Raw genomic sequence first — 23285 nt, forward strand, 5'->3', positions numbered from 1 at the left:
AGGTGACGGGTATAATTAAAGGTGGCATCATCAATGAACCATGACTTCCCTTGGCTCTGTCACTGCTTACAACCTGGCTCCACTACTATCTATGAGAATCACAGTCCCCTAATGAAGACTTCACAGCATTCTTTTGAACAGATTCCTGCCAATATCAAAGTAGCATAATGGAAACAAAAATGCTGCTGTGATGTTAGAAATCACAATTTTGAACTTTGAAAGAAATTAAACAATGAAACAAATGTAGTGGCCTTCAGAGAATACAACTCTTTATTTTCTGGGCTTATTTATACAGCTAAACATTTTATTTTAAAAGTAAGAATTTCCTATTCATAATTTAAAGCCATTTGTTCCATTCAGAGATCAGGTCTAAGTAATACCTAGGTGAAGATGAGTAGTCTCTGAGTGAGGCTGTTATTTCACCATATGAATTTTGGAGGGCAGAGGGGCTGCTTTCTCTTCAATGAAGTTGTGCAACATAAAAACATCAGATTCTCATGAAGGAAGAAATATTTTACCATCCTCAATATCAGCTGAGACTCACTGCAGGGTGTAGCAAGATATGAAGCTTACACATGGTTGTTCTAGTACGTTCAAATATTGTTTGCATTTACCATTTTTTGATTACATTTAGAAAGCATACTATTAAAACTGAATGATTAAATTGAGACTATAAAAAGGTCAAAGAGACAAGAAACATAATTCAAATATTGTTTCATCTAAGTTTTGAGGTGCAAAATTCTGATCCAAATCCAGAGTGTTTGAGAGTTTTAGATTTTTGCACGTTGCAGAGAGATGCAATTTGGAACTGAATATGTTCACATTTAAATTGTGTTCCTTACACAAAGTTTGAGAGCATTTAGATACTGGGTTTTGCTTCAGGCCCATCTCAAGTGTTTAGGCTAAAATAACTTTGCTTATTAAAGTTTGTAGTTGTCCTGATTATTCTAATACAAACCAAATGGCATTTAATTTGAGAGAAATTGCTTTGGACGTGCAATCTAAAGAGGCGAGAAATGGAAGAGCCTTTGTTTATGAAGTGTTTGGGATGTGGTTAAATTATGTTAGAATGTTCAGCAGGGTACTGCAAAATCAAATCCTATGGGCAGAGCTAAACAAGCAATCCTAGGTAGCTTAGTCGCTTAATCATTTGGTATTCAGTCTGTTGGGTCTGGGCTGTGAAATGGCTTCTGTGGCTTTCATGTGGAAAATGAGAATGTTCTTTAATGGCTGATATGGGAATAAAGAAGTAAATACAAGGAAACTCTTGCAAGCTCTTAATATTAACTGCCCTAAGTAAGTGTAACTAACTGCATTAAGTTATTGATTTATCAGGGCTTGACCAAATAGTGTTGTCTTTTGTCCTTTTTCAGAACAAGAACAAAAAAAGCACAAAAAAGTTAAATGAGCCAGCTGCTAACTGGGTAACTAATAAATTATACTGAGTATGCTTCCAATGGTCTTACTGAAATATTCAAGGAGTAATTAATAATGACCTAAACTTGACTAGAGCTCATTGACCCTCATGATTTAATTATTGAATTTGAAATAAAAACACTTCTTTGGAAAGTTCTATCATTCTAGAACAAGCCATCCATTTTAAAGTTATAAATATAAATACAACATTTTAGTGGGCTTCATGCTATGCGAAATCTGATTCACTATTACAAATAAGATATTTACACCTGACAATTTCTTAATCACCCTTTGTTATAAAGACTGAGGAAAAGAGTTAACTATTTGCATTTTACTTGCAATTGTGTGAACAATTTTGGACCATATACATTTGGGAAGTAAGCCAGAGACACAAATGACAGAGTTTACTTCAATCACAGGTGGATATTTTTCACTCTTTGTTAACACTTATAGCTGATGTGGCCTTGTTCACCAAGAGATATGAGAGGAAGTTCGACACAAGTATTGGTCCCATTGGTGCCACAGCATCAATTCTAGCTGGTGATTAAGCTTGTGAACCATTTTAAAGGCAGAATAGTAGGTCTGTATGGAAGTTTTAAGGCTTTGAAATGTAAATCCCAATTGAGAGCTTTGGCAAATTTGAATTCTGATTACCTTTCTCGTCCCCAATTAACAGAGAATCAGGTTATGTGCACGTACTGTAAAATCGCTGAAAGCATTTTGTTTCCCAGCATTACAGAATCAGTTAACTTGTTGCATGCAATCTCCCCACATGCTGTGTACAATTTGTCCCACATGAAAAAGATCATGAAGAACCCAATGATCATCCAGCTGCCCCTCTCTAGCTGACCTACACAGAAGTACATGCAAGAGCACTGCCATGGGAATTTTTGCTTTCTGGCTAATGATTATATCTGCCCTAAACATTCACCTGGCTTCAGGTTGCACTTCCATCCCCAAACATGAATTGAGTTAGCCAAAGTTTTTCTGTTATTTTTCAATATTTCAGAAGACTGGAGGCTGAATTTCAGGTTCATACTAAGATACGTAATTGGATACAACACTATGCAATAAGCATCACAATTTTCATGATACTGCACCTGATATTACATCTTACTATCAATCTGAAATTGGATTTAGGTCCTCTGAATGGTTAATAAATCAATGAAAACTGTTCAGCAAGCCCAGTCTAAATTTTAGGCTGTCTTACGCTATGCAAATATGGTTATTGCGTGCATCTTATCTCACTAACAATGAATATTTTCCTAAACTTTATTACAACAAAGGGGGGAATATAGTAGCAAGCCACATGCGTAAAACTGAATGGTTTTACCAGTCTAGGATTTGAAAGCCTAAGATATGAGAAATTCTTTCTGCAGACACAGATATCATGACTTGATTCAGTCCACGCTGAGTTTTGTGTCAAGTAAACATGATCCTGGTGTACCATATGGTAGCTAGTTCACTTAGATTTACCTAGTAATTTCTGTTGAATCTTAAAAGCTAAAATAAAACAGATTTTGCTGTATGACTATAGCTGCAACTATGAGGTAGGTGGTTACACATCAAAAGAAGTTTATTTCTATATTCAAATTTTTTTTTAATTGAATAGGTGGTTTTAGTAAAAATCCTAATTTAGGTTATGTATGTATTATGAGAAAATACTTAAACTATTATAATTGTGTTCTAAGTGTACTAATGGGTTTTATGATTATGTTTTATATCTTGCTGGCCACCCTTTCGGATTAGCAGAAAAGAATGGGAAACTGGCAGAGGTGCATGAGGCAGACTGTTTATATCTGTATTTGATGTCATGGAAGGAATAGACTCTTATGATCAATATTCTGTTTTAGGTCTGCAACAAACATAATGAATAAGTAAAAGAATGTGATGATTGTTCTTGAAATTGTAACTTGAAGTTCCTGTTTGAATGTTCATATTGCTTCTCTGTAACAAAGAAATCCACCCTGTTGTGTAGATGAGTAATGTGTGTGTTAAGAGACAAGTGTGTAGGCCATCACAATGTTCTAGGAAGAAACTGGGGACAGATGTAAAGGCACTGGAGATTGCTGTATATGCCCATTGAGACATAAGAAGAAGGCAGACTGACAACTCTAAAAAGAGGCAAGCATCTATTAGTTGTGATTGAAACCAGCATGATGAAACAATAGATAAGGGATGAGAAGAACCACTTAACATAAACATAACAAATAGTCTAGTAGCATCTTAAAGACTAACAAAACATGTAAATGGTATCATGAGCTTTCATGGGCACAACTTCTTCAGACGACCGGAGTGTTGGAAGTCCAGATCCAAGAATAAATAAGGGAAGGAGGGAGGGGGAGAGAAGGAAAAAAATGGAGGGGAGGAAGAAAAAAGAGACAGTGAGTAGATAAGTTTCAGAGGGATAATCAAGTAAGTCTATAAGGCTATGTCTACAAGGCTATGTCTGTCGACAGAGGGATGCAAATCAAGCGCATTGAAATTGCTAATGAAGCAGAGATTTAAATATCCCACACCTCATTAGCATAAACATGGCCGGACTTTTTTTCAAAACAGAGTTTTTTCTAAAAAACCCAGCAGTCTAGATGCGGATCTGTCAAAAATAAACCTTTTTTTGACAGATTCCGTATTCCTCAAAAAATGAGATTTACAGGATCTGTCAAAAAAGGGTTTATTTTTTGACAGATCTGCATCTAGACTGCTGGTTTTTTTTTAAAAAAAATTCTATTTTGAAAAAAGCGGCAGCCATGTTTATGCTACTGAGGTATGGGATATTTAAATCTCTGCTTCATTAGCAATTTCGATGTGCCTAATCTACATCTGTCTGTTGCCAGAGAGATGTAGTCTAGACACACCCTCACAGGAAAGATTAAAAAACAACAAATAGTCTAGTAGTATCTTAAAGACTAAATAGTTACTAGAGGCTGATAAGAACCATTAGTCTGCACTTGGAAAGGAAGATGACCAACACCAGATTCTACACAGACATCAAGAACCATTAGCACTTTCATTGTTAGGTTGGTTGATAATGTATGAGCCATCTAATATCATGATTCATACCATTTTCATGAGCATTAAACTTGTGAATGAAATTAAGTTCCAATCCTCTGTGTATTTGGCTTTGGAATTGGTCTGAAACAAAACAGTGAATGAGTGTCCAGGAAGGTGTTCTCCAATAGATTTGTGTGTGTTGCCTTTTTGGATAGCTGATTTATGTCTATTAATTCTTTCCCGTACAGACTGTCCACATTGGTTAAACTCTTTTTTCTTCCTCCTCTCTTTTTTTCCTTCTCGCTCCCCCCCCCCCCCCCCTTCCTTTATTTATTCTTGGATCTGGATTTCCAACACTCCGGTCATCTTAGTGGGTTTTTCCCATGAAAGCTCATGATACCATCTACATGTTTTGTTACTCTTTAAGGTGCTACTAAGCTATTTGTTGTTTTTAAAGTTTTTAATATAAACAAGCACTCATCAACTGGCAATTGATTACAGCATGATGGTGCAAAACTCATTGATTTCAATGAAGGAAAAGTACCATAAAAAGGGATGGCTTTGCAATGAATTTTTGGGTTTGTCCTGGCACTGAAGAATGGAGCCTCAGTCCAGACTAAAAGAACAGCCAACCCCTAAGATACAACCGGATTTGCTCCAATCCCACAGACAGAGACAAACATCTAAAGGATCTATATAGAGCAGTGTTTCCCAATTGTATTTGGCCACGGAACCCCTTTAAACTCAAAAGAATTTTGTGGAACCCCCTAATAGCAGTCATATATATAGCTGAAAAAGTAGACCACAAATAAGCCAGGATAATAATAAAGCAATGCTAAACAAGGTCATGAGATCAACACAAATGAAAATTGTTTTCAATAAAATTCATAAATGCTTAATATTAATTATTATTTTTTAATAATAAGCTGTTATTCTAATGGAATTTTCTCGCGGAACCCTTATTTTCACTTCACGTAACCCTGGGGTTCCCCGGAACACCATTTGGAAAACACTGATACAGAGCATTCTTAAAACTGAAATACCCACCCGGAGAAGTAAAAAAAAAAAAAAAAACAGATTAACAGAGCCACATGAGTACCCAGACATCAGCTACTTCAAGATAGGCCAAGAAAAGAAAACAGGACACCACTTGTCATCACATACAGCCCCCAACTTAAACCCCTCCAATGTATTATCAGCCATCTCCAACCTATCCTACAAAAGGATCCCCCACACGCCTTGGGGATAGGCCAATCCTCATCTGCAGACAAACCCTGAACCTCAAACAAATTCTTTCCAGTAATCACATAACACAACATCATACTATGGAAAAAGCAGAGTGGCAGCGGGGGATGCGGGAGAGGGATCTTGGGTTGATCGGGCAGAAGCGGGACAAGCAGCTGTTGCTGCTGTTAGGTCCCTTGGTAAAGGCAGCGTGTGTGTGTGGAGGGGGGGGGGGGAGTACTATCAGTGAGTGGAACACCGGAACTTCTACTCACTGTGAGTATCGGAACAAATCCCCATACACACTGTGAGGACACGTGGCTCCCGTGTGTGACTTTAAGTTTAAGAATTCAATCTAAGATCAAAATTCCCCATGGATCATTGGTTAAAAGAAGGAACTTTGGAGAGAAAAGTGAGTACTTCAAACTCCAATATTTTTACTGAAACCAGCAAGGAAAATACTGAGGCAGCTCAAGTTAATTATGAAAAATTTCAGCTGACTAATAAGAAACGCAAGTATTGTGAGGACTATTTGGCATTTGGATTCACAAGTAATGGAAATGAAGATGCTCCAGGTGCCCAGTGTGTAGTGTGCAACAAAATATTATCTAATAGTTGTTTAGTACCTGCTAAATTGCGAAGACATTTTGAAACAAATCATCCAGAATACAAAGATAAAGACATTAGTTTTTTTAAGCAAAAGCTTAATCGCTTGAAAAAAGTAAACTCTTCATGTCAAAAATTGCCAAATCTGATAATGAAAATGCAACAGAGGCATCTTACAAAGTAAGCTATCGTATATCGCTCGCCGGAGAAGCACACACTATTGGGGAATCACTCATAAAATCATGTGCAAAAGATATTGTAATATGTATGTCGGATCAGGAGTCTAGTAAAAAAGTTCACGATCTTGCTGCTGACATCGAGAAGGAGCTTATTTTTCGGCTGCATTTATGTGATACATATGCATTACAATTAGACGAGGCCACTGACGTTGCAGGTCTTGCAGTTCTGCTTGTATTTGTCCGTTATGATTTTAATAGTTCTAATGAAGAAGACTTACTTTTATGTGAATTTTTGCAAACCAATACAACTGGTGAGAATATATACAATTGTATCAATAACTTTATGAAAACACATCAAATAAGCTGGGAAAAATGTGTTGATGTGTGCAGTGATGGTGCCAAAGCAATGGTAGGAACAGTGGCTGGCGCTGTAACATGAATAAAAAATGTAGCACCAAACTGCACCAGCAGTCACTGCATTCTCCACAGAAATGCTCTGGTAGTTAAGAATATTTCTCCCTGTCTTAAAAATGTGTTGGACGAAGCAGTACAGATTATTAATTATATAAAAACTCGACCATTACAATCAAGACTGTTCAAAATTATGTGTGAAGATATGGGTAGTCAGCACACAGCCCTGCTTCTACATACAGAAGTCAGGTGGCTATCACAAGGAAAAGTGCTGGTTAGATTATTTGAATTGCGTCATGAGCTCTCCGCATATCTGATGGATCACAAATTCCAACGGTCTGATCGTTTAACAGACTTTTTGTGGTTATCGAGAGTTGCGTATCTTGCAGACATCTTTACAAAACTAAATGAAGTAAATCTGTCGCTGCAAGGAAAGAATGTAAATATTTTTAATGCGAAAGACAAAATTTTGTCATTGTCACGGAAGCTACAGTTTTGGATCTCATCTGTAGGACGAAATGATGTGGATTGTTTACCAACTCTGAATGATTTCCTTGAAGAAAATGGATACAAACTTGATGAAGATATTCGCAGCGACATTGCAGATCATCTCTGCGATTTATACACGAACATCATTAAGTATTTTCCAAACATCAATGACAACAATAACTGGATTCGAAATCCATTAAGTTTAACAGAAAAGCCAGTCAGTTTTTCTACACAAGATTATGAAAACCTAACTGAAATCGCTTCAGATGGCCAATTAATACAAAAATTTAAGAAATTTCTCTGATTACATTTTGGAGTGACTTATGTCAAAGTCAAGAATATTCATTTTATCAAGATGCACAATTCGTCAGCTGTTACCCTTTGCCAGTGCATACTTGTGCGAAACTGGGTTCTCGAACTATGCAGCAACGAAAACGAAATACAGAAATCGACTGAATGCTGCGCCAGATATGCGAATCCAACTTTCTAGTATTAAACCAAATATAAAAAGAATTTGCCAAGAAAAGAAGAAAAACCACTCTTCACGTTGAAAACTATGAATATAATTAATATTATTTGATAGTTTTATTTTTTGTACATATTTAATATTATTTTTGTTGAATATAAATGAATGGTGTTATATTCAATATGTTGAATTTAAATGAATGGTGATCTCATGACCGTATTAGCATCTTATTACTACCAATTGTGGTGTACTGGCAGTTTGTGTGTGTTTGGGTGTGTTTTTTTTTTTTCTTGCTCGACAAACTTAATCCCTGGCTAGGGGGGTCCTTGAAATTTTTCTGAGTTTGAAAGGGTTCCGTGGTCAAAAAAAATTGGGAAACACTGGATTAGACAGATCGGCAGAGGGAAATGAAGACGCGATTTAAAAAAATCGCGGCTTCATTTAAATTTAAATGGCTGCCCCGCTCTGCCAATCAGCTGTTTGTCGGCAGATCGGGGCAGTCTGGATGCACCGCTGTCGACAAGGAAGCCTTTGTCGATTGGCACAGGTATGCCTCATGAAACCAGGTTTCCCTCTGCCGATCTGTCTATTCTACATGCCTCTGTCAACGGAGGCATGTAGTCTAGACACACCCATTCTGTCTCCTTCTTCCGGTTTACCTAACCCTCTCTTAGGCTATGTCTATACTTGCACTTTATTGACAAAACTTGTTATTCACAGGTCGACACAGCCTTGTCACTAAAAGCTGCATAGAGTAGATATATCTTAGTTTCTCATGACACCGTCATTGCACGCCGTTGGATACCTCAGCTCCCCCAATCTGAGCATCTCATTCTTCATGGGTCATAACAGTTGTAGGGAGGAAAGACTATGGAATCCTTCAACTTGAAGGCTCCTAATTTTGAGGCAGGGATATAGTCCTCAATCCACTGCCTTTATTATAGGACAGTCTTTCATATAGACAGAAGAGAAGACTGTGAGGGCACACAGAATCACAGGAATGGAAGGGACCTTGAGAGGTAATCTACTCCAGTCCTCTGAACTCAGAGTAGGATTTAGCATTAACTAGACCACTCTGACAAGTGTTTGTCTAATCTGTTTTTAAAAATCACCAGTGATGGCAATTCCACAACCTTCCTAGGCAAATTATTCTAGTGGCTAGCCACCCTCACAATTAGGAAGTTTTGTTAATGTCCAACCTAAACCACCCTGGCTGCAATTAAGCCCATTCATTCTTGTCCTACCATCGGAGGTTAAGAAGAACAATTATTCTCTCTCCTCTTTATAACAACCATTTCTGTATTTGAAAACTTATCATGTCCCCTCTCAATCTTCTCTTTTCCAGACTAAACAAGCCCAGTTTTTTCAATCTTTCCTCTGAGGTCATGTTTTCTAGACCTGTAATCATTTTTATTGCTTGTCTCTGGACTTTTCCAATTTGTCCAGATCTTTCCTGAAATGTGGCACCCAGGACTGGCTATCATATTCCATTTGAGGCCTAATCAGTGTGTAAAGTGGAATAATTACTTCTCATGTCTTACTTATAACACTCCTGCAAATACATCCCAGAATGATGCTCAATTTTTTTTCTAACAGTGTTACACTGCTGACTTTTATTTAGCTTGTGTTTCACTATGATCTCAAATCCCTTTCTGCAGTACTCCTGCCTAAGTGTTATTTCCCATTTTGTATTTGTTGCAACCTCTTGGTCCTGTTTAAATGGAGTACTTTGCATTTGTCCTTATTGAGTTTCATCCTGTTTACTCCAGATTAATCTAGGTTGTCCAGATAATTTTTAATTATAACCCTAACCTACACCACATTTTCAACCTCTCTCAGATTGGTATCATCTGAAAACTTTACAAGTGTACTCTCTATTCCATTATCTAAATCAGGGCTACTCAATATGCGAGCTGTGGGCTGCATGTGGCCCATTTGCATGTGGCCCGCGGCACCTTGAGCTGCTTCCCAGCTGCCTGCCTGCCTCATCGCTGTGGACTCCAGAAGCAATACCTCCCTGCAAGCCAAGCCATACAGTGCCACATTGAGACAGTCCATGTGTGCAGGAGCTGCCGGGTGGCAGTACTGGGGGCAGCAAGAAGCAGTGGCAGAGCACGCCTGCCATGTAGGCCACAGCAGCAGCACCTCCCCACAAGCAGACCACGCAGCGCAGCACTGAGCCAGGCTGTGGTGGCGCGTGCGCAGGAGCTGCTGGGGTGGCAAGAGGCAGCGGAGGAGCCAAGCAGCGAAGCACATTGCAAGGCAGTGGCAGAGCTGGGCAGCGAGAGATGTGGGCAGCAAGAGAGAAAGGTGGAGGTATAGCCAGTCAGTGAGGCCAGAGAGGGAAAGATCTTCACTGGGTCTTGGGTAGGGTTACCATATATACATTTTTCCCCCAGACATGTCCTTGTTTTCACATGTTAAATCACCATCCAGACTGGTTTTTTAAAAGGCAAAAAATGTCCAGGATTTTTTGCCTGCAAAAGGGATAAGGGAGGGGGGATGGTGGCACATTCCTTCAGTGGAACATTTGGAGCCGTGCACTCAGACCATTCACAGCCACTCTGCATGGGCCCCAGTACCTGGAGGGAAAAGCACATAGCTCTAGGGGAGGGGACAGGCATTACAGCAGGGGGCTGGGAGTACCTGGCCCTAGAGGAGGGAAAGGACATTGGGGTGGAGCAGGAGGGCTGGGGTGCTCGGCTCTGGGGGAGGGGTTGGTGCATTGGGTTAGAGAAGGGGAGACTGGGGAGTACCTGGCTCTGGGGGAGAGGAAGGGAAGGGCATTGGGTTGGAGTGGGAGGGCTGGAAAATGCCTGGCTCTGGGAGAAGGGGTGGGTGCATTGGGGTAGAGCAGGGAACTGGGTGTTAAAACTTCTGGCTTCTTTCCTTTACTGTAGGTGGGCGGTAGGTCTGTTGGTTAGATTTGTGGGTTCCAGTCTCTACTCTGTGAGAACTGTTGAAGCTGATGCTTGGTGGGGTGGGCAGGGGAAAGGAAGGGATTCTGGGAAGAAGGATTCCTGGGTTCCTTTTCTAGCCATGCCACTTCTCCCCTCGGTGCCTTTACTTTCACATTGATTGTACTTGTATTTCAGTAAATATTGTATTGGAAGTTTTTGTTTGATTTGTTAAAATTGTGAAGCCAAAACAAAAAGGTAATCAATACAATGGTCTTCTGTTGATATGTGTTTTAGAAGTTAACTTCCTGGACTGTCATTGCTCATTAAAAGTGCTGTCATATGGATGGAAATTGGGCAAATATTGCATTTTATTAATATCAGCAGAACTGACTTAAATGGGGCCTGCATGTTGTGTAGTTTTGCTTTAATCTTCGTATTCATGCCCGTCATTGTGAAATAAGCTATATATATATATATATATATATATATATATATATATATATATATATATATATATATGCAACCACACTTAAGTTGCGGCCCTCGGCATGTGTTGTGGGTATCATTGTGGCCCCCAGGGCTTCCAAAGTTGAGTAGCCCTGATCTAAATCATAATAATTGATTAAGATATTGAACAGAACTGGACTGAGAATTGATCCCTGGAGGACTCCACTTAGTAACAGGATAACAGTTTTCAAGTACATAAATGAAGAGGGAGAAAATGTGTCCTCCTTAAACACTGTGGATAGGACACAATGCACTGGAAATACAGCAAGGGAAGTTTAAGTTGGATATTAGGCAAACCTTTTTAGCTGTCAAGGTGTTTAAGTACCAGAATAAAGTGCCTAAGGGGGTTGTGAATCTTCATCATTGGAGATTTTTAAAAGCAAGTTAGACAAACATCTGTCAGGTATGGTCTACTTAGTCCTGCCATGAGTGCTGGGGATTAGACTAGATGACCTCTTGAGGCCTCTTCCTGTCCAACAATTCTATATAGTACCTTTACAGGTGCTCTAATGAGCCTTAGAAAAAACTCTCCATGGGGAACGTAGGTTACACATTTCATCATGGTTTTACAGTTATCTGTATCTGTGAATAGTACAACTGTGTGAGCTTTTCTTAACAAGCTGAAACTAACAGTTGCCAGGGCCCATTTGAGTTGGATATATTAAGACTTGGCTCTTGTTCCATATGCTTATTTTACATTTCTGTCTGCTAGGCCAATTTAGGGTAAAACTAATTAGTGAAACTATAACAAATCTTTATCTTTGTCATATCCTATTTTACTCAGGCAAAAACATAGCTAAAAGTAATGCATACTCTAAACTAGCTTGTCTACCTCATGGAAAATATAAAATGATGTATGTCCGCACAGAACAAACGTGACCTCAGTCTGTAAGGTCTTAAAGGCTTACCCATAGTAAACTGCATAGAACTTGATTAACCTCCCTGGGAAAGACAGAACTGAGCTGGCCCCATTGGGTATGGTATCTATGGTTGCAGGGACAGAGAAGGAGGAAGGACATCACAAACATCTGTTTCACAGAAAGAACAAGAATATCTAAGTCCATTAGTACTTCATATTATTATTCCATGAACAAAAACTATTATTAAGGGCATATTTAGTTTTCATGCTTAAGCATTCAAATATCAGGAAACAACAAAGTTAAGGTATCATGCACAGTCTTAACTTAGCAAGCTTCCTAGTCATTTGTATTAGTGTTAGTCAAATATTACTGTTTTATTCACAACACTGTAGCTAGCTGAATGCCAATCAGCAGATCAAGTGTTATGAAATAATGATAATAATTTATTAAAATATACTCAGCTATCTCTGATTACAACATAGACGTCAATTACATGATCACAAACTAGTTTACAAAACAAAGTCTGAACTATTTTTTACACTTTTGGGCACACAGAATGAAACTTTTTTCATATTATTTTAATACATAGACTAGTTTTGGTGTCATAATCCCCCATTATCATTTTACTGGCAGATTTGTTAATGTTTCCCTCTGAGTTATATATTTTAATAATTTGATCCCAAATTCTACTTACAACTCCATTCATCTGAAGTAGTGAGTTGTGCCCACGAAAGCTCATTATACCATCTACGTTTTTATTAGTCTCTAAGTGCTGCAAGACTATCTATTATATATGCTTCAAGTTACTCTCGGAGAGTCATCCTATTGAACTCAACGCATCTGTTCATAGTACATTAAGTTAAGCACATGCATAAAACTTTAATGGATCAGAGCCTTAGGCCAGGTCTACACTAGGGACCAATGTCGAACTAAGGTACGCAACTCCAGTATGTGAATAGCATAGCTGGAGTCAACTGCAGTATCCCTACTGCTTGGCGTTGATGGAAGAAACTCACCCATTGACTCCCCTTAGACTCCAGTACGTCAATGGGTCAAGAAGAGTATCGGAACATGATCAGCTGTTGATTTAGCAGGACTTCATCCACTAGGTTGACCCCTAGGAGATCAATCCCTGCAGTGCCCATCTCCTGGTAAAAGAAGACAAGGCTTTTGTCTGAATCCATCTATTATAAAGGGTTATCCCCCCCCCCCCCCAGTCAGTAGAGGAGTCCTCTTTGGTGGCATGGAAGGAATGAAATAGTTAACTATGAAGTGATCATCAGCTACATCCGGAATCTCCTCAACTGCTTTCCTTAAATTCTGGGATTGAGCAGCAAGTTAACTCTTCAGTTAATGTACAAACTTCCATGGACCAGAGATTTAGCTGCTGTTAATCTACATAGTGCCACTATAGCTAATTCAGCTATGCCAATTCACAACCACTGACAATCTGACCTTCTTATATACAATTCTGGAGTATGAAGAATTTTATTAAAAATGAGCTTAGTTGTAAAATATAGGTGATCCATGTGTGATAGAACATGTCAGTAACAAAGGAAACATACAACACAGTAATATGTGACAAACTTTAAAGAAAACAATAAACATCATACAGAAAAACATAATTGGGCAGAGACCAATCCTGGAAAGTTTCAGACCAAAATCTAAAAGTTTCTTTGAACATATAAAGATCTGGGATTAAATTTGGAACTCTTAATTATAGCAGTTGCTTCTTCCCCTGTTATACTAATCCTTCCTTCAACTTTTCTCCTTCAACTCTATCAAACTTTCACAGCTGCATGGCTGAGGGGCTTTGCTAGGATGAGATGGGGTACATAGGTGGTATCACCTGCTGCAAAACCTTTAATAATTATTGGTCTAGGTCCTTTAACATTTTAGGCTGCTAAGAAAGAAGGAAGGAAAAACACTTCAGCAGGGTTTCAGTAATAAAACTGTTATCTTGGGTTGGCAAAAAGCACTGACACTGTGCTGTTTATCTAGAGGTTTGCTTTTGATGGATGTCCCCTAAACGACACTGGTAGCCGCATGACTCTCCTAGTTCAGGTTTAGTCGCTGTACAAGAACCTGCAGAGCATGGGAGACTAAGCCCCATCGGAACACCCATGGTCAACTTTCTCTCTTTTGATTTTTCCTTTTTCATTATGTTTGACATTTCTGAGTATGAGCTCTGTTCCAGACTATTAGCCTATGGCAGTGCTCTGGTGATGTGAGATTTCACTGAGAGACCAGAGCAGGCTTTTTATTTTTTTTTAAAAAAAATATGAAATTACAGACTTATTTTGATAACTGATCTCCAAGTTTCTTTCTGTGAAGCTGGGAAACAAACTCAGTGACAATCCTTCCTGAACCCAGAATGTCTAAACCAAAAATATTTCCCTGTTATCAATTTCACATTAATTATTTTGAGAATAAACGTTACTTTGCCATCATTGCAATGTGATTAAATGAAACAGTGGCAAAACTGCCTGGACATTATTAAACCCATAAGCAAATACAGCAAAAATACAGATATCTTGTTAATTTAAGAAAAAAATATTTATAAACTGAAAGCTCATAAAATGCTAATTTGCATCTAGAATATCTTTCAAAAATGTGATGATTTACCAGGCAGGAGGGAAAAGGTATTATTTATCAGAAGCATTCACACTTCTCTCTCCACTGTTATGCTGGCATCTCTCTCCCGGTTTGAACTTGGAACAACATAAATCTATAAAAAGACACTCAATCCTCTTCAAGGCATAATGTTTAAAAATTGCTTGTGATTTTGTGACAAAATACTATGCTCTGCCTTTTGTTGGCAGTGAAATCAGTAACAAATATACAACCCACACTGAAATACTCTAAAAACCAGAAGCACATAGATGATGCTTAGAATAAGATGAGGAGATGTAGCAGTTCTAAATGTTGCCTGATCGTTTCCTCCCACATGTTTGCAGCAGTTCCAAAGCCCAGGTGGCTTGAAGCCATTCTTCAGAAATGAGACAGGAAGGGTTGATTTTTTTAATTGTGAGTCTGATGCAAACCATAACCCCCTATAGATATAGGCCTGGATCTGTTTAGGTGAACAAAACAGGGCCTTGTTCACCAGAGTTTAGATCTCTGTTCAATAGCTTTTTGCAGCTCCAGCATTTACATATAGACTAATAATGCCTATTACTTTGAGTAACTTAACTACATTCAGTGAAGTCAAAAAACACATGATGCAGAATAATCAAAGACATAATTAACTCAGAAGGGAGGTAAAGCCATGAGATGCTTTATATTGATTTTAAGCAGGTATTTCCCAAGATAATAAGTATAGTCTTGGTCTGTGCAATTCAGATTATTTAATCCATTATTAGCTATTCATTTTATAATATCTGTGCATAATAGCATTCAATAGCTCTTGTGACCATAACTATTTCTAAATAGAGTTTGCAAAGCAAATTATCTGTGTGAAAGAGAAAAATAGCAGCATATTGAGATTTAGTATTACCTGGTTCTGCAGAAAAATGAAGGTTCTTTTATCTTCAGTTAAACAATGGTACAAACAAAAGTTCAAGTATTATGTCCCCTGCTACCCCCACCAAAGAACAATGATATGCTTAGGTGCTTGCATTTTAAATTGAGGAGGGAAAAACAATTTCGAACAAAGATAATGAAAAATCCAAGGAGCAGACAAACTTAAATATCCAGTTCATGAAAAACAAATTCACAACACTTGCATGTCTATACACACCATAAATGGAGAATCAGATAGAGACGTTGAGCCCTTTGCCAACTTAAAAAGACACCTCAGGGTAACCACAATCTAGTGGCTATTCAATAGTTTACACCACAGTCATTTCACAATCTCAATCCAGTTCCAAGGGAATGGGGTATAACAAAACTGACACTAGCTGCAACTCTTGTTGGCAGTCTCAGCAGATAGGCAAAGGACTGATTGGATATGGAAACTGAACTATCCTGATGCCTCTGGACCTAGTCCCTCCACTTCAGAGCTGAGCCATGGTGGGTGGTATCGAGGGGCAGACCCCATTCCGGGGTCTGCTGCCCAGGTCTGGGGCATACTTTAGACCTCCTGGGCCTGGTCCCAAAGTAGAATGCCTCTGTCTTAGGGGAAATATGGCCCACTGGCCCAGCCTCAAAGTAGAATGCCTCTGTCTTAGGGGAAATCCGGCCCATTGGCCTAGTCTTTTATATGTAGGCTCCGCGGCCTAGTCCCTTAAATGATCCCCCTCTCGACGGGGATCTTGGAAGAAGAGGTAGGGGGCCCCGGGCCCTCCCTCTCCACCGGGCCCCGACCCAGGGCCCTATTAGTGGCAGGTGACTCCCATCGCTTGCTCGGCGGGGAGTCCTTCCCGAAACACGCCAAGCATGCCAGGGCTTTTCCAGCCCCCCGCCCTGGGTCGCTTCCTACCCCCTTCGCCCGGCCTGCAGTGGTCCCACCTGTAGGCGTGAGTCAGGCAGCAGTAGTGGCGTTCCCCAACCCGGTGTCTGGGGTAGCAGTGGCAGGTGCAGCAACTGTGTTCACAGAGGCTGTACAGCAACTCCAGCATTGGGGTCGAGCCTGGCCTGGGCCTGGCACCGGCAAGATCAGTTGGCCCGGCACCTCTCTCTCTGGCTGCGGTGGCTCTGGAGGTTGTGCCCTAGCTCCTTCTCCTCCGGAGGTCAGCCCCGACTGAGCAGTTCCACAGCCCCTTTATACCTGGGCTGCACTGGGAGCATGCCCAGTAGGGCTGTGGGGGTGGGGCCCTCTCAGCCACCTGGTCCAGGTGAATTCCCTGGGCTTGAGTGTGAGGCGGTGCCGCCCCGTCACAGGTGGGTATTCAGGGAAACCTATATGACAGCTTCTTATTCTACATCTGCTTTTGTGAATATATGGACAGCCTTCTTTCCCAATCTAGAACCATGGATCTATACATTTTCAAAGACAGGATGAGGAGACTGAAGAAGGAGAAATTCTAACAACTGGTAATTTTCATTATACGGAGACATTATATCACAGTGTGATACCGTGCAAAATAAGGTTCCACAAGCTTTTATGAGCCTGAATAAACAAGGCCTTAAAAGACAGGAAACAAAAAAATGAGGAGGGGAAGGAGATAAAGCAGAGAAGCAAAGTTAGTAGGGTGATAACTAGCATTGACTACTTCCATCATTTAAGAAAGAAGTAAGCTAATATATACCCTCAACAGCCTCTTTGCTTAGCTTCCGCTAATTCCCTTGTAACTTTTTTTTTAATTCCACTGCTGTTTCTTTACCACAATATTCTCACCATGTATCCCTGGTCCAGCCCTCTCTTCCCAAACAGTCTCTCCTTCCCCATCTCTCATCTTCTTCTACTTCCATCATAATCTTTCAATTGGCAGGGACAAGGTAACCATCTGGAGGAAGAAAAGCAAAATGTAACCAGCACCCTAAAGTACTCGCATGGGTAGGGGAGCCAACATTAGATGGAGAGTCAAGGAAAGTGGCTTGTATAAAAAAGTCCAAGTCTGATGATAAAAGTTGACTTAACCTGGAGCTGCTTAACTAGAGTGACAGCAATTAAAGGGCACCTGGCACAATTATCCAACAGTACCTGACCTATACAGCAAATCCCAACAGGACATACCTGCCCTAAGCTGTTTGTTAATTTTACTTTTGGATTGAAGTTTGGACGGTTGAAGGAAGGTTAATTAGGCAGTCAGACACATTATTTTGAGTATAGCTGTGTCTGTGCTACAGCTGGCCTATTAGCAATGTGCAAGCACACTGTTTAGAGTGTCTGTTCCTCACATTTCTGAGCCAATACATGGCACATGAAAGCTGATAATTTGTCTGCTGTCATAGTGCACTGAGAGGTGGATATATAATGCACACTGTACAAAGAATGCTCAGAAAAACTCTAATCTTAAGAGATGCTAGGCACCCACAATGCCCTGGGTAACCAGATCCAGTGCCAATTCTATGGGCTTAGTGTGTTCAGATTTAAAGAAAGCATGGCAGGCTAAGAGAAACACTTGCAAATATTGTACCCTAACAAACCATGGAATACCATGCCAAGTGTGATAGGTGGGCAGGATTCACGATAACAGTATTGAAAAAATTCAGTCAGCTTTTGTTTTACACAACTAAAAGCACTGTTGCTTCAGATCTAAGATTGCTGATTTCTCAAAATTACCTAAATACTAAAGTTAGCCATTCTCTGCATATGTATGTTAATATCAAAATTCAGTGTATCCCAATGGTTACATTAATGTGACACATGAGGACATGTTGCAATGTCTGAAACCAAACACAGCTTATCACAATGACAATGACAAAACTCCTTCCCCTCCAAGCAAAAGTTTCTCAAAATAATTTTTAATTTGCCTCAGAGAGTATTTCACTATTTTAGCAGAGATGTTTCACCTCTCAGACCATAATGATAATTTTGCATTTTCAAAAATAAATTTTTATATTTCACACAAACAAGTTGAAAAAAAAAAAGTTGTAAATAAAACTGCAGAAACCTGATTTGTGGTGAAATCAGACCAGCCTGTTCTGTTACCTTGTTTTCCAAATTCCTTTCCTCCTGGCAATTTTGTTATTCGCTTGTTGCAAATTGACTAATCCTCTCTGGGGAAGGGACTGTCTTTATACAGCTTGTGAAGGCTTAGTAAGTGCTAAGTATAATGTAGGCCTTTTTAGAGTCTGTAAATGCTATCTCCACAGAAATAATAAATAAGAAGGATGAGATTTTTTTGGGTGGCATTAGGATTAGGATTTTTTACACCTTTCTTGTACAAAAAGGTATAAAAAATTGTCTAAAACATGAGGTCTTCACAGTAATTCTGGATGTGACCACAAAGCGTAAAAAATAGTTCTTCAAGTTTCTCACCCAGTGCTGAAGAATGCTGCTGCTTCTTCACTATCAGATTGCTGCATCACCATTATTGACCTTTTCAGGCTTTTCATTCTCATCAGCAAGACTTTCCTGAATGTTATATGGCTGGAACAAATCATTTTCTGTTTCTACACTGCTTTTCAAGCTTTCCCAGTCTTTATTTCATCCTAAGCAACATCCCCACCTATCGCTAAATTAACAATGTTCTGCATCTTATAAACATGTTCTAAATTTGAATTAAACTCCCAATGTGGGCCAAACTTTGACGAGCAGATTTCGAAAACCATGTTTGCAACCTTCTGTGAAAGCAACTCTTCAAATATTTCAATGTGTGTATGTAAAGTATGCACAAAATGATTAGTTATATGCCTGATTTTCTGATCTATGCATGATAAAGTTTGTGTGCACAAATTGGCTTGCACATGAAACAGTATCTACAATTTTCAAGGCTTGACCGAGGCCCATTTTTAATATTTTGCTCTATGAATCATAAAGAACAGGTTGTTTCCTTTTACATCGTGCAGAAAATAGATATTTTGATTGTTTCAATTATATCATGTGTTTTGTTTCTCTTGATAGATTCTCCAAGGCCAGCTTTCAATTTAGTCTGACTAAAATGTTACCTACATCTACAAATATACAATAGATACATTATTTCTTTTCCCCCCCATTAGACACTAAACCAGGATTCAGGAAAAAGGGCAACAACAATTTACTATCTGTTTCCAGTATTATAGTCTGTGTTCACTCTCTCTTTTTTTCCCCCTTCATTTTAAGAAGAGCTTAACAGCCATTCCCTGTCTGTAATAATATACAGTTGGTTCTTTGACAAGGATGTTGTGAGGATGCTGTTCAAGTTGCCAGTCAGCTCTTCAGGGACCATGACTTTGTGGTTAAATTTGTTTTAGATACATGTGCAATTAAACATTACAAGCATTTCAGCATCTTCATCATACTCCCTCAAAGTTAATGTACCAACATTGCTATTTTGTACTGCAAAGTGTGTGTGAGACAAGATCTATCATTAACTTTACACGCTATTCATAGTCCATTTGCTAGATGTTTTGCCCTTCAGTTTTCTGTATTTAATATTTTAGTACCAGGATACAAAACTGCATTCATCCTTATTGAACAGAATTTGCATGTTTCTTTTTTATTCTTCTAGGAAAGCAATAGCATCTATAGCACAGTTCACTATGCCATTTTTAAAATAAGAATTTGCCATAGCGCTTACCTCACATTCAGAACTCACTCATGAGTCCCTTCTTATTTTAAAGAATTAAAATAAAAACAAACTAAAAGAATAAAAAAGCTGTATGAATGGGAGTTGCAAGACTAATCAGTATTGTTCATCTACACAGCAGTGCTTAACTTGAAATAAGCTACGCAAATTGAGCTATGTCAATTACATAGCTTATTTCGAAACTGGGAGCATCTACACAGTACCTATTTCGAAATACAGCACTCTTCCTCCAACTTCCCTTATTCCTCGTACAATGAGGGTGACAGGAGTCAGAGTAAGACGTCCTCCAGCTTGACAATATTTTGACACCATTTCGAAATAACTGCCTACTGTGTAGATGCGGACTAACTTATTTCAGAATAGCACTAGTTATTTTGAAATAGTGTTGCAGTGTATACATACCATAAGTTAAAAGCCCATTCCACCTTCCTTTAATTGTATAATTCCATCATTCTCAACTTATAAACCTACTAAAATACAACAGTTTACACTGTTCTGCTATACCTTTAATGATGAAATTAAACATATTGCCAAAGTTTCAAGCAATGCAAAGTACTTGCCTTATTTAGAAGACTATAAAAATATTTAATTGCACTGAATTGTTCATGACTTCATTGGGTATCTGACACTGGAGTTAAATGAGGAACTTTAAAATCATTAGGCATAAATACTTTCTTTCAATATAACAGGCTACAGTGAGGAAACAGCAGTAAGGTAAAACCTATGAGGGTGTGTCTAGGATATAGGGTTTTTTGACAAAATTTGTCTTTTGTCGAAAAAACTATACCTGCGTCTACACTACTGCTGCATTCTGTTGACAGTAAGTCGACAGAATGCGGCAGTTTTGTCGACAGTGGTAAATCTGGTTTTATGAGGAAGAACGCCTTTGTCGACAGAGATCTGTTGGCAAAAGGGTGTGTGTGGATGCAGGGGGCCAGTTTTGTCAAAAAAAAAAAAAAGGCTCCAGGAAGAAACCCTGGTGGACAGTCCATATGCATGCCTGGCACCTCTATTGTTCCTGTCCTCAGACATCTTTTAAAGGGATAGGGACCCTGCCAGCCATTAGTGGCAGGAAACAAGCCACAGCACATGGCTATTCCTGTCCCACAGGATCCCAGGCATGTCCCAGCCCCAAGACTGTCCTGACCCTTCCAGTGACTTTTCTGAGGACCCACCTGGGGCTCCAAACGCCGGGCACTGGCATGGTCTGGGCCAGAAATAAAGAGCTGTGGTCCGAGGAGGAATCCTTACAAGCTCTCCACACATGCCGCAGGAATTAGGTAATTTATAGCCGCATTTCCCAGGGTCTGACCAGGAGAGGACACCACCCCCTCACCCTGGAGCAAGTGCAGGCCAAAGTTAAAGAGTTGCACCAGGGGTATGCGAAGGCCCGAGATGAGAGCTCCCACTCTGAGGCAGCCCCACCCTACTGCCCATACTACGTGGAGCTGGCACACATTCTCGGCAGTGGGGAAGCCTGGACTCCACTGCATCTCATGCAGTCTGGGTTATCGGAGCCTGTGGTGGATGTACCAGACCAGGAGCATGAGCAGTCTAGGGAATCTGGAGAGCAAGACCTGTTGCTGGAGGAGGAGGACAATGACAACACCGAGACCCTAATCCTGAAGCCAGTCACCTAGACCCCAGAGGTCTCCCAGGTGTCGGGGAAGAACCAGCAGGTGAGTGCTGTGAGGTTGTGCCACACACAGGGTGGAGGAGGTGGGTGCACAGTGGGTGATACACAAGGGAAACGTGTCATGCTCAGCCTGGACATCATGCAGCTGGCAGTGCATGTGCAAACACGTGCAGTGGTAGAGTGTGACACATGGGTGTGTGCCACGTAGTGCCAGGAGTCATTTCCACAACACACATGGGTGGGTTAGCAGTGAGAGGGGGCATATGGTCCCATTGGCACTTATGGGCCCCTGTGATGCTCAGGCTGATGCCCAGCTCACACATGGTGTTACTTTCAGAACCTCTGAGTCCCCTGTCTGAAGGAGAGACCCTTACAGCGAGGGCATGCCCTTGGGGACAGCTGTTGCCCATATGACTGATTATCTCTTCCTCTTTTCCTCCACAGCTGGACTACCTGTGCAAGAGGGTCGCAGCACCCCAGCTCCCCTCCATCTCTGGGACACAGGAGCTCCAGGCACTGGCGTGCTTATACAGAAGTTCTGAAGGCACATGTGGCGGCCCTGAAGGATCTCAACAAGACCCTGAAAGAGAGGATGGAGGCAGAGGCTCTGTGGCATGATCGCCTGATGGAAGAGCTTGTACAGCAGCGCACTTCCATTTGTGCCACAGTCCATGAGGTCTGTGGCTTGCCTGCTCCTGTCCCTGGTACCACTCCTCTGACATGCCATGACCCTGCCCCATCAAACCTCCCTTCTCCACCACCACCCCCTTCTCCCCTTGTACCTCCTTCTCCCCCAGCCCTCCTCACCCCCTGGCCATCCCAGACCCAAGTGCGCTTCCCCTCTCCTGTCCAGCACTCTGTCAGTCACCCCATCCGACACCGAGGCCATGGTGGTCCCCTCACGCAAGACAGCAGGAGCTTTCAAGCAGGGAAGCACCATCCCACTTGAAGCCCCTCCCCCCGCCAGGTTCTAGGCACCCCCACCACCCCAGTTCCAGACAATGTTGGTTATTTAAGAAAATGTTTATTTTTGAATAAAAAACTATGTTTTGAGAGAAAACTATGTACAATGAACAAAAGATTTTATATTTTAGCAACATTTCTAGATGCTCTCAGTTAATGATATTGATAACAACAAAACAGAACTTATTCTTTTCAAACAAAACATGGTGTTTATTATTTCTACAAAGAGGGTCAGGGTGAGGGTTACGGAGGGAAGGTTGCATTGGGCCAGGGTCACGCCCCCATAGAGGAGGCCCTCGGGAGACTCAGTGGGCTCCTTCAAAAAATCACACCCTAAGGGCCTCCCGGATGCGAACGCCAGACTGGTGAGACTGGCAGATGGCAGCTGTCCAGGGCTGCTCAAATTACCTCTCTGCATCATCAGCACCTGTACCTCACCCTGGGAGGAAGGCCTCCCCTTTTCTCTCCATGACGTTATGGAGAACGCAGCACGCGGCCACCACCTCAGGGATGTTGTGTT

At 40.5% G+C, this 23285-nt stretch overlaps 1 long non-coding RNA gene across 1 annotated transcript in view; it reads right to left on the reverse strand.

Annotated features, from left to right (window-relative positions):
* Positions 1-16690, reverse strand: part of LOC142830662 (uncharacterized) — a 37041-nt gene extending 20351 nt beyond the window's left edge. The window contains exons 1-2 of the long non-coding RNA XR_012906104.1: positions 16502-16690; positions 13069-13200 (exon numbers count right to left, since the gene is read on the reverse strand). This is a non-coding gene — a long non-coding RNA (uncharacterized LOC142830662). The remainder of the gene's footprint in view (positions 1-13068; positions 13201-16501) is intronic.
* Positions 16691-23285: the final 6595 nt, after the last annotated feature.

This window comes from Pelodiscus sinensis, chromosome 9 (genome assembly GCF_049634645.1).
Source record: "Pelodiscus sinensis isolate JC-2024 chromosome 9, ASM4963464v1, whole genome shotgun sequence".
Classification (NCBI taxonomy): domain Eukaryota; kingdom Metazoa; phylum Chordata; order Testudines; family Trionychidae; genus Pelodiscus; species Pelodiscus sinensis.